The sequence below is a fragment of the Sus scrofa genome, chromosome 7 (assembly GCF_054392235.1).
Source record: "Sus scrofa isolate SSC_HxYL_T2T_F1_AM1 chromosome 7, Sscrofa_HxYL_maternal_Yorkshire_Landrace_v2.0, whole genome shotgun sequence".
Classification (NCBI taxonomy): domain Eukaryota; kingdom Metazoa; phylum Chordata; class Mammalia; order Artiodactyla; family Suidae; genus Sus; species Sus scrofa.
Genome location: NC_139389.1, coordinates 88944303 through 88957467, shown reverse-complemented (window position 1 = coordinate 88957467; position 13165 = coordinate 88944303). Strand labels below are relative to the sequence as shown.

General features: G+C 37.9%; 1 pseudogene; it reads right to left on the bottom strand.

The window, feature by feature from the left end:
• Window positions 1-6632: 6632 nt before the first annotated feature.
• LOC100510969 (olfactory receptor 4K17-like) lies at window positions 6633-7638 on the bottom strand (annotated as a pseudogene).
• Window positions 7639-13165: the final 5527 nt, after the last annotated feature.

Here is a 13165-nt window from a genome sequence, read left to right as displayed (position 1 = left end):
AAAATGCTTCTACATTGCAACAAAATCACCAAAAAAAAAATAAAAGAAAATACAACTTACTAAATGGGAGAAGATATTTTCAAATTGTATATCTGATAAGCGGTTAATACTCAAAATATACGAAGAACTCATAAAACTCAAAAACTGAAAAACAAAAACCTGATTTTTAAAATGGTGTTCATGCTGTGACTCAGTGGGTTGGGATTCTGACTGCAGTGGCTTAGGTCACTGGGTAAGTGCAAGGTCTATCCCTGGCCTGCAGAGTGGGTTGAACGATCCATTGTTGCCTCAGCTGCAGAGAAGGTTGTGACTGGGATTCCCTGGCTCAGGAACTTCCATATGCTGCAAATATGGCCATTAAAAAAAAATAGTGATTTTTAAGAATTTAAAAATGGGTAGAGGATCTGAATAACATTTTTCCAAATATTACATACAGCTTGATAACCGGCACTTGAAATATGTTCAACATCATTAATTTCTAGAGAAATGCAAATTGAAACTACAATGAGATATAACCTCACACATGTTAGAATAGTTATTGAAAAGAAAAAAAAATGTTGAGGAAGATGTGGAGAAAAAGAAAACCCTTGTACATTGTTGGTGGGACTGTAAAATTGGTGTTAGAGTTCCCATCATGGTGCAGCAGAAACGAATCCAACTAGGAACCATGAGGTTGCAGGTTCGATCCCTGGCCTCACTCAGTGGTGTTGCCCTGAGCTGTGGTGTGGGTCCCAGATGCAGCTCAGATCTGGCATTGCTATGGCGTAGGCTGGTAACAACAGCTCCAATTAGACTCCTAGGCTGCGAACCTCCATATGCCGCAAGTGCGGCCCTATAAAGAAAAAAAAAAGACAAAAAAATAAATAAATAAAATTGGTGTTAACTACTATGGAAAACAATATGGAGATTCCTCAAAAAATTAGTAATAGAACTGCCCCTTGTGATCCAGTATTTCCCCTTCTGAGTATATATCCAAAGAAAACAGAAACATCAACTCAGAAAGACAGATATATAAGCCTTGTGTTTATGCAGCCTTCTTTACAATATCCAAGATATGATAACCACCTAAGTGTCCACTGATGGATGAATGGATGAAGGAGATGTGGTTTGCAAACACAGTGGAGGAGTTCCCATCATGGATCCGTGGTTAACGAATCTAACTAGGAACCATGAGGTTGCGGATTTGATCCCTGACCTTGCTCAATGGGTTAAGGATCTGGCATTGCCAAGAACTGTGGTGTAGGTTGCAGGCACGGCTCAGATCCCAAGTTGCTGTGGCTCTGGCGTAGGTGGGTATCTACAGCTCCAATTAGACCCCTAGCCTGGGAACCTCCATATGCTGGGAGAGCGGCCCTAGAAAATAAGGCAAAAAGACAATAAATAAATAAATAAACAGTGGAATACTACTCAGATATAGAAAAGAAGGAAATCATAGCATTTGTGACAACACGAAAGGGCCTTGAATGTATCACCCTAAGGGAAACAAATCAGATGAAAAAGACAAATGCCATATGATTTCACTCATGAGGAATATAAAAAAACAAAATAAGTAAACAAAGTAAAAATACAAACTCATAGGTACAGAAATCAGATTAGTGGTTACTAAGTGGCAAGCGGGTTACCCATTATATGGTAGTGGATGATAAATATACTTACTTGGTGGTGATCACTTTGTAATGTATCCAGATGTCAAATTATAATCCTTTACACATGAAGGTTATGCAGTAAGTAAATAAATAACTAGAAGTAATCTGAAAAATACTAATTCAACTTATCGTCTTAAAATAAGAAATATCGTATACCTGAAATCAATATTTTAAGTCAATTATGTCAGTAAGTATAGAAAATAGGAAATATTTGTTATTGAGTGTTTATCACTGATTTGAGTTCACCAGTAAAAGAATTGCTTTCATTGTGTAAAATTTTTTCTAACATCATTGCTATTTTCAAGATCATGTATGGTTTCTTCTAAATTATCTTGTAGAATATTTATTGCTTGCATTTTACATTAAGTCTGTGATCCATTTTGAGTTAATTTTTGTGAAGGTGTAAGTCTGTGTCTAGATTTGAATGTGGATGTCCAGTTGTTCCATCACCATTGTTGAAAAGACTTTTTTTATTATAATTATAATACAACTTTTCTTGTGATATTTTATCTTTCATCAAAAAGAGTTGCCTATATTCATATGAGTCTATTTTAGGGATGTCTATACTGTTCCATGGATATTGTCCCATTCTTTTGCCAATGTCACATTGTCTTGATTACTGTAGCTTTACAGTAAATTTTGAAGTTGAGTGATCTCAGTCCTCTGACCTTGTTCTTCTTTTTCCTTTCATGTTTAACCTATCCATGTCTTTAAAGTGTGTTTCTGACATGTAGTATATAATTGGTCCATATCTATGAGCTTTATGTTGTGCTCTCTTTGTCTGGCTTTGGTGTCAGGGTTAAACTGCTCCCATACAATGAGTTGAGAAGCATTGCCTACTCCTCTGTTTTCTTGAAGAGTTTGTGGAAAATGTCTTTCTTATTTAAATATTTGGTAGAATTCACCAGTGAAGCCATCAGGGCCTGGGCTTTTATTTTTATGAAGTTTTTAAGTTTTTAATTTGATCTCTTTAGTTCTTATATGTCTCTTCAGATTCTCTATTCCTGTGTTTTTAAGGTATTTATCCATTGCCTATAAAGTATCTGTTTTGTTGGCATATAGTTTTCCATAATATTCCTCGATAGTTCTTCACTTTTGGGGGAGTAATGTTGTTGGAGATATTTTCTCATCATAATTTTTGTGTTTCAAATAATGGGCCCTGGATGTGGATTTTCCATGATGTTTTCCAAATAAAGTCAGCTCCTTCAGGCAGGTCCATGAAGCTTCCAAGCCCTCCTGTCTAACATGCTTTCCCTGGGGAGACTTCTATAGCATGGAGCCAGAGCCAAAAGGGGAGAAGGGAGCCACCAGTTATCAAGGACTGCCCTGGCCTCTCCTAGAATAAAACCTCTGTTCCTGGTCTGGAGCTTAAAGGAATAGTGTGAGCCTCCTGTTCCTTTGGGATGCCTCACCTGCAAAATAAAGAACTTTCACAGCATGGAACTGGGAGAAATAGGAGCAGACTCTGGCTTATATGTCATAGATTCCTCCTTTCTTACTAAAATCAAGTAGATTTTCTTGAAAAAAAATTTCTCAGCTTGTATGTCTTCCAGTCATTTCCAGATACTTTAAAAGATTTTTGTTTTTGCCTGAAAATTTTGTTGAGTTTTATTGCTGTTTTTGTTGGAGGTGATGTTCCAAACTTCTCACACAGCCATTCTGGATGTTCTGTCTCTGTTTATTCCTTTTTATTGCTCAACATATCACAATTTTCTGACCCATTTGGGTTGTTTCAAGTGTTGGTAATTATGAATTGAGCTGCTATGAATATTTGCAAAGCCTTTTTGTGGAGTAAGAGATAATAATTTGTTCCTTTCAGAAAGTGCTAACACTGAATAGCAGTGCCTGCAGATTCTAGGACTCCAACAAGAACCCCAAATTTCTAGGTGCAGTATCATATAGTTAGACCTGCTTTCCAGTTACACAAGTTGAAGTTTGTCTCCTACGTTTTTTTGTTTTGTTTTGTTTTTTTCAGTGCATCTCTACCTTTTCTCCTATCTTTTCTCTTCACCTAGTGGACACCACTTTCCTAGGGCTTTGTCAGTTTGTTGTCATAGAAAAAAGGAGTAAAATGACTCATGATGTGATATTGTGCATCACTGAAGACAAGTAAACATGTTGCCATTTGTAATTTTGTATATTTAAATACTATTTTGTTTTTTTTTTTAAAGGAAATGTCACTAAAATAATGACAAAAAGTAGTGGAATTTCCAGTCATGTGGCAGACTATACTGAGTGAAAATTTTGGGGAAGGGAGTCTTCCACTACTGAACATCACCAAACATGTGCATATTTGTATGTGGTCTATGCATAAAGATATCCCTGTGCTGCTTCTTCTAGAAATGGGTAAGAATATCTGCTGTGGACATGTCAAATAGAACTCTGACCTTTGTGGGACAAGATAAATTCTCTAAATGCCACGGCTTCTTTCCCACTCTCTGATAGTTGGGGCTGACCCAGAAAAACTCCTATCACTGCTCTCTACCTATTTTTCTGTTTGTTTGTTTGCTTAATTTTATGGCTGCACCCAAGGCATATGGAAGTTCCTGGGCCAGGAAATGAATCTGAGACACATCTGGGACCTGTACAGAAGCTGCAGCAATGTTGGATCCTTTAACCCACTGAGTCAAGCCTAGAATTGAACCTGCACCTCCATAGCAACCTGAGCCACTGCAGGCAGATTCTTAGCCCATTGCAACATATGAGGAACTCCTCCCTAGCTATTCTTAAACATATTTGAAAATATCAAAATATTTTTTGATTGTCAGGGTAGTAGTGGAGATATCAAGTGTGTGCACTTAGAGTAGAATCAACATGTTATTCTCTGTTATGCTGCTCTTAGTGCAGTTATTGTTCATTGTCCACAAACTTTTGATTTACTCTGTAGGATGGGAATATTTCTCCATTTTTTTTTTTTCATGGATCATAGGAAATGATCTCTAAAGAATTTGGAATTTGGAGTTCCTGCTATGGTGCAATGGGATTGGCGGTGTCTCTGCAGTGCCAGGATGCAGGTTAGATTCTGCAGCCTAGCACAGTGGGTTAAAGGATCCAGCATTGATGTTGCTGTGGCATAGGTCACAACTCCAGCTTGGGTTCAATCCCTGGCCCTGGAACTCCATATGCTGTGGGGAGATCAAAAAAGAAAAAATAAAAAAGAATTTGGAATTTATTAGCAATGCATTCTGAGATAGCTTGATCATAATATGAAGACTTATCCAATACAAAAGTCATTTAGTTCTCAACTTTGCCATTTGTTAATCAAAACATTTGCCTGTTTTTGTGTTATTCAGATTGTTTTCATTGAGAGAATATGGAGGATTATTTGCCTACTTCCTTTGGTCTCTGTAAATTCTTCCTTAAAATTTCAAGGTTTTCTGTAATCATTAAATTCTAGTTTTATGATTATGATCAAATGATATATAGAAATAACTTTCCAAAAACATGTATTAATCTTTTACTCTACTTTTCAAAAAATTAGATGTGTTAAAAAGATAAAATATCACTTCCTATACCTGCTGATTTTCATTTCATATAGCAATGCCATATACTACAGGAAGTACAATATAACAAGTAAATAAATCTATTCAAATTCACAGCTAGAGAACCTACATTGAATGGTGTTTTATTAATGGGAATTAGTAGTGATGTGGTGGTATCCAAATGTCATTACATTAATTCCCTGTAAAATAATAGCACGCAGAATGTAATTTATTATTAAATAACATTTATTTTATTTTATTTTGGTCTTTTTGTCTTTTCTAAGGCCACATCCGTGGCATATGGAGGTTCCCAGGCTAGGGTCTAATCAGAACTATAGCCGCCGGCCTACACCACAGCCACAGCAAGGCAGGATCCAAGCCACATCTGTGACCTACACTGCAGCTAGCTGCAATGCCGGATCCTTAACCCACTGAGCGAGGCCAGGGATCGAACCCGCAACCTCGTGGTTCCTAGTCAGATCTGTTAACCACTGAGCCATGATGGGAAGTCTAAATAACATATTTTTAATTCAATTTACTCTTAAGGAAAAAAATCAGTTTTTTTTTCTCTGAATTTTGAGATCTTATTTTTGGAGTTAGGAACAGAGTTTCTGAAATTGAGAAATATTGGAATAGGAAGATAGGAGTAAGATTTGATAATATTAGCAACCTTAAAAGCATCTATAAGAACTCTCATTTTGGGGGCAAAAAAAAAATGAATTATTTTGGTAGCGTAAGTAGATTCTGAAAATCAGAGTTACTGTTTTCTTAGGAGGTGCCATAGGTGAGTTTTGACTCAGAGTTTAATATTGTTAAGAAGAGAGAGAACCAGTTTTGGGCCCACAGTGTGTATCAAATCATTCTGATTGAATAGACTTTGTGTGCTAGACTTTCTGAGGAGTCACTTTATTTTTAACTTTCAATCAGTACTATTGTAATACTTTGAAAAAGCATGTATTTACCAACTCCTCTTTTTTTTTTTTTTTTTTTTGCTATTTCTTGGGCCACTCCCGCTGCATATGGAGGTTCCCAGGCTAGGGGTTGAATCGGAGCTGTAGCCACCGGCCTATGCTAGAGCCACAGCAACACCGGATCCGAGCTGCAGCAACACGGGATCCGAGCCGCGTCTGCAACCTACACCACAGCTCACGGCAACGCCAGATCGTTAACCCACTGAGCAAGGGCAGGGACCGAACCCGCTACCTCATGGTTCCTAGTCGGATTCGTTAACCACTGCGCCACGACGGGAACTCCAACTCCTCTTAAATACAAGTGAGTTTTTAGTTGAAAACTGTTATTATTCAGTCAACTTCATTTAAAAAATTCTAATGGCTTTTTAATTTTTTTGTTGGTACTGCATTCAAAATATCCTTGAATGTCTGACTTTCATAATTTTTCCATGTTTTACTTGACATACTCTGTATAGATCAATAACAACTTTTAAAAAACACCTTTTAAAAAAACTTTAAAAATACTCTGTTTCTATGTAAATTGTATTTTTAATCTAAGTATCATGTCTAGAACTCACGAAAGCACCCCAGAATTTCTTCATGGCTGTCTTCATTTCTTTGTTTCGCAGAGTATAGATAATTGGGTTCCAGATAGGGGTGATAACAGTGTAAAATACCACAAGAAACTTATCCACAGAGTGGTTGCTGAAGGGCCAGATATAGATGAAGATGCATGGCCAAAGGAAAGAACCACCACTGTGATGTGAGCACTCAAAGTGGAATGGGCTTTGGACTGCCCAGTGGAAGAATGGCTCCTAATCGTTATGAGAATCAGACTGTAGGAAATAAGCAAAATGATGAAACAGCTCAGAGAGGTCATTCCTCTGTTGGCCGCAATGACTATCTGCACAATATAAGTATCTATGCAGGCAAGCTTAGCAACCAGGGGGAGATCACAGAAAACGCTGTCCACTACATTGGAACCACAGAAAGGCAAGTTCACAACAAAAGGTATCTGAAGCCCTGAGTGAAGGAGACCTAAGAACCGTGAGGTCACTATCAGCAAAATACACACCTTCTTGTTCATGATGGTCGTGTAACGTAGCGGCTTACAAATAGCCACGTATCTGTCATATGCCATGGAAACTAAAAGCACCATTTCGACTCTACCCAGTAAGTGGAGGAGAAAGATCTGTGTGAAGCATTCATCCAAGGAAATGGTCTTGTGCTTTTTTACAAAGTCCACAATTATCTTAGGGCTGACCAGTGAAGCAAGGATCATGTCCACAAAGGAGAGGTTCCCCAGGAGAAAGTACATGGGAGTGTTCAGGTTTGGGATGTAAAACTCTGTAACGACAATGACAAGGTTACCCAAAACTGTGGCCATATAGATAACTGAGACAAGCACAAAGAGAAGAAACTGTATATCCTGGGAACTGGTCAGTCCCAGCAAAATAAATTCTGAAACTTTCGACTGATTTAATTGCTCCATGGTCTCCAGTTGTGTGGATTGTTCTGCACAGGATGACCTGTAGAAAGAAAGAAGAAAGCACTAATACCATGGAGACTGCCAGACTTTTTATTCCTTTGGGTCAAATCTCATTTGACTTTGACATTTTTCATGTTATTCTGTTACCGCTGAGAAGTAGGCCAACTTTTAACCCCAACTTATAACAACAACCTGTTCATATCTCTTGATTTCCCTAAGCAATTCATAATTCAGAGGCATATGCTTTGTCTTTTTTAAGAGGAAATATTGTCATCTTTCAGGACTTTGTGATTTTATAGGAGATGAGATCCCTTCATCTAACTTCCTCGGAGGACAGAAGGGCTTGGCACTCTTGAGCAATCTCTTTAAAGTTCAAACTTTAAACACAGCTGGGAGTTACTGTCTTCCCACAACTATATTAAGAAATTGTATTTTAGTCCAAGAGTTTTGAATGGTCTGTGATCCAGCAGCTATAAACCTGAGCTGAGTCAGTGAGATTTAGAGTGAATCAGACTGCTCTCTTTTCCACAGATCCCTAAGTGAGCTGAAGGGCCAGATATAGGTGAAGATGCATGGGGATCTCACTTAGGGAGAAGTTTTTGGGAAGCCTTTCAGGCACAGACTATTTCCTAATGTAACTATCACTACCCATGGTCTGCTGTGGTGGAAACTCACATTCCCAGAGAGGACTTAAATGTCTTTAAGTTGCAAAGGCAGCTGTGGTTAAGCAGCAGAGGTGAATATTCTGAGTTCCTGTGGAACACTTTCATATCCTAAGAAAGGCCACACATTATAGAGGGAGTAAGAAAGATGCTGAGTTCTAAATGTTTATAGAAGGCAGCTTGTTTGAGAATTGCATAAGTGGAACTGGCTCCTTGGATTCCAAGCCAGTCTGATAAGTGAGTCAGGAGGTGAGCGTGAAGAAAACACCTGTGTACCATTGGAGCCCAGGCATGAGACTTCACTTTGAAACCATTAGAGATTTTAACAAGCAAGACCTCAATTTGTCATTCTTTACTTGTATAAATTTTCACTATTAAGCCAGCATGGCAATAGCAAAAGCAACTGGATTGATGGCCATTGCAGTGCTTTATTTGTCTGTGCTTGGAAACAGTTTGATCATGTTTTATTAAGTCTCCTTAGTTCTTAGATCAATCAAGAGTAAGGGAGGTTTGAATAATGAAATATTAAACTGTTAGGCTAATATAAACAGTGTTCATATTAATCTCTAGGCTGATAGAACTGGTCATTCTCTTTACAAAGAAATGTTATTGAATGGACGAAGAGAAGCAAGTAATCCTTTAGGTGGTGGAGAAAGCAAGAGTAAAGGAACAGAGGCCAGTAATGCAGGCTTTGGGGGTGGGGACTATAACAAAGAGAGATTATATAGAGTACAAGAAGAGGAGGAGTGGAGCAAACCTCAATGAAAGCAAGTATTTCAGGTGAAATAGTGGAATAAGTGGTAAATGAAGATACTGCAAAAGCTTCTTGGAGAGGTGGGAGGGAAGAGCAGCTGGTCTCAAGACTTTCTGTGCCATCAAAACTTACTTGTTACTACTTTTTATAGTAGACATTCTTGTGAGAAATTATATATCAAAATTAATAATTATGAAGTGTAAGATATAGACAGCTTGAGTTTTTAATTGAAATAATGTTTGCAAAGCACTTGGCACAGAATCTGGCATATAGTTCACATAGAAATGTTAGTTATCACCACTATTTCCGTTTTGAACTTCCTCAAGTTTATGTAGATACTTTAACAACTGGAATTCAAACTCAGAATTTCATGACACCAAAGCTATGTCCCTAACCAGAGAGTGAGTTAAGGCTTAACTTTAGCATATTCTTGCATGCCATTTCAGGTGTTGTTTCTTGAGTTTTGTTTGTTTGTTTGTTTAGGGCTGTACCCAAGGCATATGGAGGTTCCCAGGCTAGGTGTCAAATTGGAGCTGTGGCTGCTGTTGTACCCCACAGGCACAGCAACAGCAGATCCGAGCTGTGGCTGTGATCTACACCACAGCTCATGGCAACGCCAGATCCTTAACCCACTGAGCGAGGCCAGGAATCAAAACCTGTGTCCTCGTGGATGCTGGTCAGATTCATTTCCACTGATCCACAATGGGAACTCACCATTTCAACTTTTTAAATACTATAATTTTTGATAATACACTTACTAGAATTAATAGGTACATGCACATTTTAAAAAGAAAATGTTGAGTAATTGGAAAAACTGCACTATAATCACACTAGTACATTCAGTCTTTTTTTGTATTGTAGTTGTTATTTGAGTAGAACAGTCTGGTTCCCTGGAGCAAAATTCTTGCATGACCTGGTTTATATATAATCTCCCATTGGCATGGGACTGATAGTTATTCCATGCTTATTTGCTCCTTATTCACAAGTTATATCCTACTCTAAAGCCTTCACTAATGTTAATGTTAAAAGTCGTTTTATACACTTCATTAGTTGTATAAAAATGACTTTTAACATTAATCTGAATTTGATAGTTGACATTAGGACCATAGGACAAGAACGGAAAACCCCTGCATGCCTTGAGCAGTTTTGTATAACAGAAGCTTCAGAATATTTTCATTATTATATCATAGAATTCATATTTTCAGCCATAAATTTGGATATTTTCACATCTTTGCAGTGTATCTGAAATGCTTTGAAATTCAGGGGAAAAGCTAATAAAGTTAAGCTGTTGCCTCTCACTTTCCTCATACTTCTCACACACCAGAACACCAAACTCACCTACACTGGCCTGCTGTGTCTTGCTGCAGCAGAAATATTTTGTAAACCTTCTCTAGGAATGACGATTACTTCTCACTCAAGGACTTGAGCTGATGCTCTGGTCAGCTCTGACTTTAGATAACTGATCTCCACATTTAATTTTGTTAATACCCTGGTCTGGGTATTAGGGCTTCACTTAACTAGTTTGTCTTCATGTAGAATATTAGTTAATACCCTGGTCTGGGTATTAGGGCTTCACTTAACTAGTTTGTCTTCATGTAGAATACCAGTACTTTTCTGGATTCTGACTCTATAACCCTTTTCATAACTCTGAATATACTGCTCTGTACTATCAGTTACATCTTTGGAGCTCTGAATCCAATTACCTCTTCTGCCTTTTGTTTGTGTTTCAATCCTCCACAAATTCTGGGACAGAAACTAAAGATTTCTGAGCAGAGGGGCTAAAGATTTGTGTTTTGTTAAAAAGGAGTCTGCTTTCCTGATCAAATGTCCTTTCTAGATTGCTCTGAGGTGAGGACACTGACTGCCCTGATTCTGGTCAGTTAGGTGAACCTGTTCAGCCCCTCAAGAATAAGTATTTTATAATGTATTTTTTTAAGGCAATGGTTAACATTTTAGTTTTGCAGTTCACTCTCATCTTCTAGGAATCTTCAATCCCTTTCCTCTCTAGGACTCCACTCCCACCCCCACCCCGCCTAACACAACACTACAAACATTCTGACTCTTACTGAATCCTTACCTCCCATGGTCTTCCTCACTTGCTGAATAAATGATAACATCTGAATTGGTTCCTTACTTGGGTTTAGCCAGCCTTTCCAGGGCTCCATTTCTTTCTTTTGTTTACCAGTCTGACTTACACTGAAGAGAAATTGGGTATTGAGTTTTTGCCCTTCTCACTGCAGAGAGGAATTACACAGGCCTGCTGAGTAGACCACACAGGGAGCTCAGGAAGAAGCAGGAAGAGGTAATTACAGGCAGGAGTCACTGGAGTCTCTGAACCCAAGTGATTCCTTTGTTTTTGGAGTTTATGCAGCTAATGTGATGTGTAGAGGACAAGGCTGTACTTTTTATTTAAAACATATTTATATTTTCTAATCTCTTTTTATTCTTCCCAGACTCTCAGCAAGAGCCCAGAGATCAGCAACTCTAGCACTAGCAGTTTCATTCCTAGAACTGTTGGAGCCTAATCAACAACACCAAGACAAAAGCTTAAATATAGCTACCTGTTTGAGCATAATAATGCTTAGATTCTCTAAAATTATCATGGTTTATTGTGAGCTGACTCTTTGTTTTAATGGTTTTAATTTGGCAGCAACCTGGCTCTCTCCACAAAAGCTTCTAGGAAGATGGTTTCAGGAAATTTAATTCTCTAGTAAGAAATGCATACATTGGCCTAAATGAATCTTCTTGACTTTCTATTCTCTTTCCCCTGGCACTGCCCTTTTAACTTATAGTGTGTGTGTGTGTGTGTGTGTGTGTGTGTGTGTGTGTGTGTGTGTATTTCTGTCTTTAATTCTTTTATTAATTCTTTTTTTACTGTCATCTAAACCCCTAGCAAAGTGCCTGCCATACAATGGAGGCTAAAAATTCTTCCCTCAATATCAATAAATAGAGTCAGGTTTTGAGGTTCTGCTGTTTTCCAGACTCTGTATTAGGAACTTCAAATAAATTATTTCGCTTAAATCTCTTTTAAGAAATGAGTTTAATTATTTCTGGCCCATTTTCTAGAATCTCTAACTCATTTTCCCAAGCCTGAGATAGTGTCTTTTCATGGAAGATTAGTAAGACTCAGTTAACGGTAGCTATTTTGTGTGAGCTGTAACAGGCCAATATATTGACTTAATTATGAATTTTGCAATGTGCTTTTTGCTTACCACTTCAGAAGGAGTTACAGGCAATGAGTTCAAACAGAAAAATAGATGGCCTGGATGAGTAGGCTTCTGAATCCATAGTCCCGTAAGAAGGAACAAGTTACTAAGGTGTATAAACTCCAACCTGGGGATTTCCTAATACAGTTTTCATTAGTATTCTAGAAAGTTTTGGGAATCCTCAGTGGGTGATTCTAATGAGAATTCTGTCTGTTGGGGGTATAGTGCTTCAGAAAAAAAATGATTTATCATCATTTGGTCTTTTAGTACAGTGATAGTTTGACATGATAGATGAAGTTAGATCCATGAGGGAGTTTGGAATGTTTATTTTTATTTATTTTTTTCTCTTTATGGCCATACCTATGGCATATGGAACTTCTTGTACCAGGGGTCAAGTCAGAGCTACAGCTGTTGGCCTGTGCCACAGCCACAGCAACAGTGGATCCAAGCTACAACTATCACCTATGCTTCAACTTGCTGCAACATTGGATCCTTAACCCACTGAGCAAGGCCAGGGATCAAACCAGAAACTCCTGTCTTGTTTTTAGATCCCAAATATAAGTGATCATAAAATACTTGTCTTTTTCTGTATAACTTATTTCACTTTGCATAGTACTCTCTAGGTCTATCCATGTTGTTTCAAATGTCAAGATTTTATCTTCTATAGCTGAGTAATATTCTATTGTATGTATTTACCACAGCTTTATTCATTCATCTACTGATGGACACAGAGGTTGCTTCCATATCTCAGTTATAGTAAATAATGCTGCGATGACCATAAGGGTGGCATTTAACTTTTGATTAGTGTTTTTGTTTTCTTTAGATAAATGCAAAACTGGGATTGCTGGATCATGCAGTAGTTCTGTTTCAGTTTAGGAACCTCCATATTGCTTTCCATAGTGGTTGCACCAGTTTACCTTCCCATCAACAGGGCAGGAGTATTCCCTTTTCTCTGCATCATTGCTGACACATTATT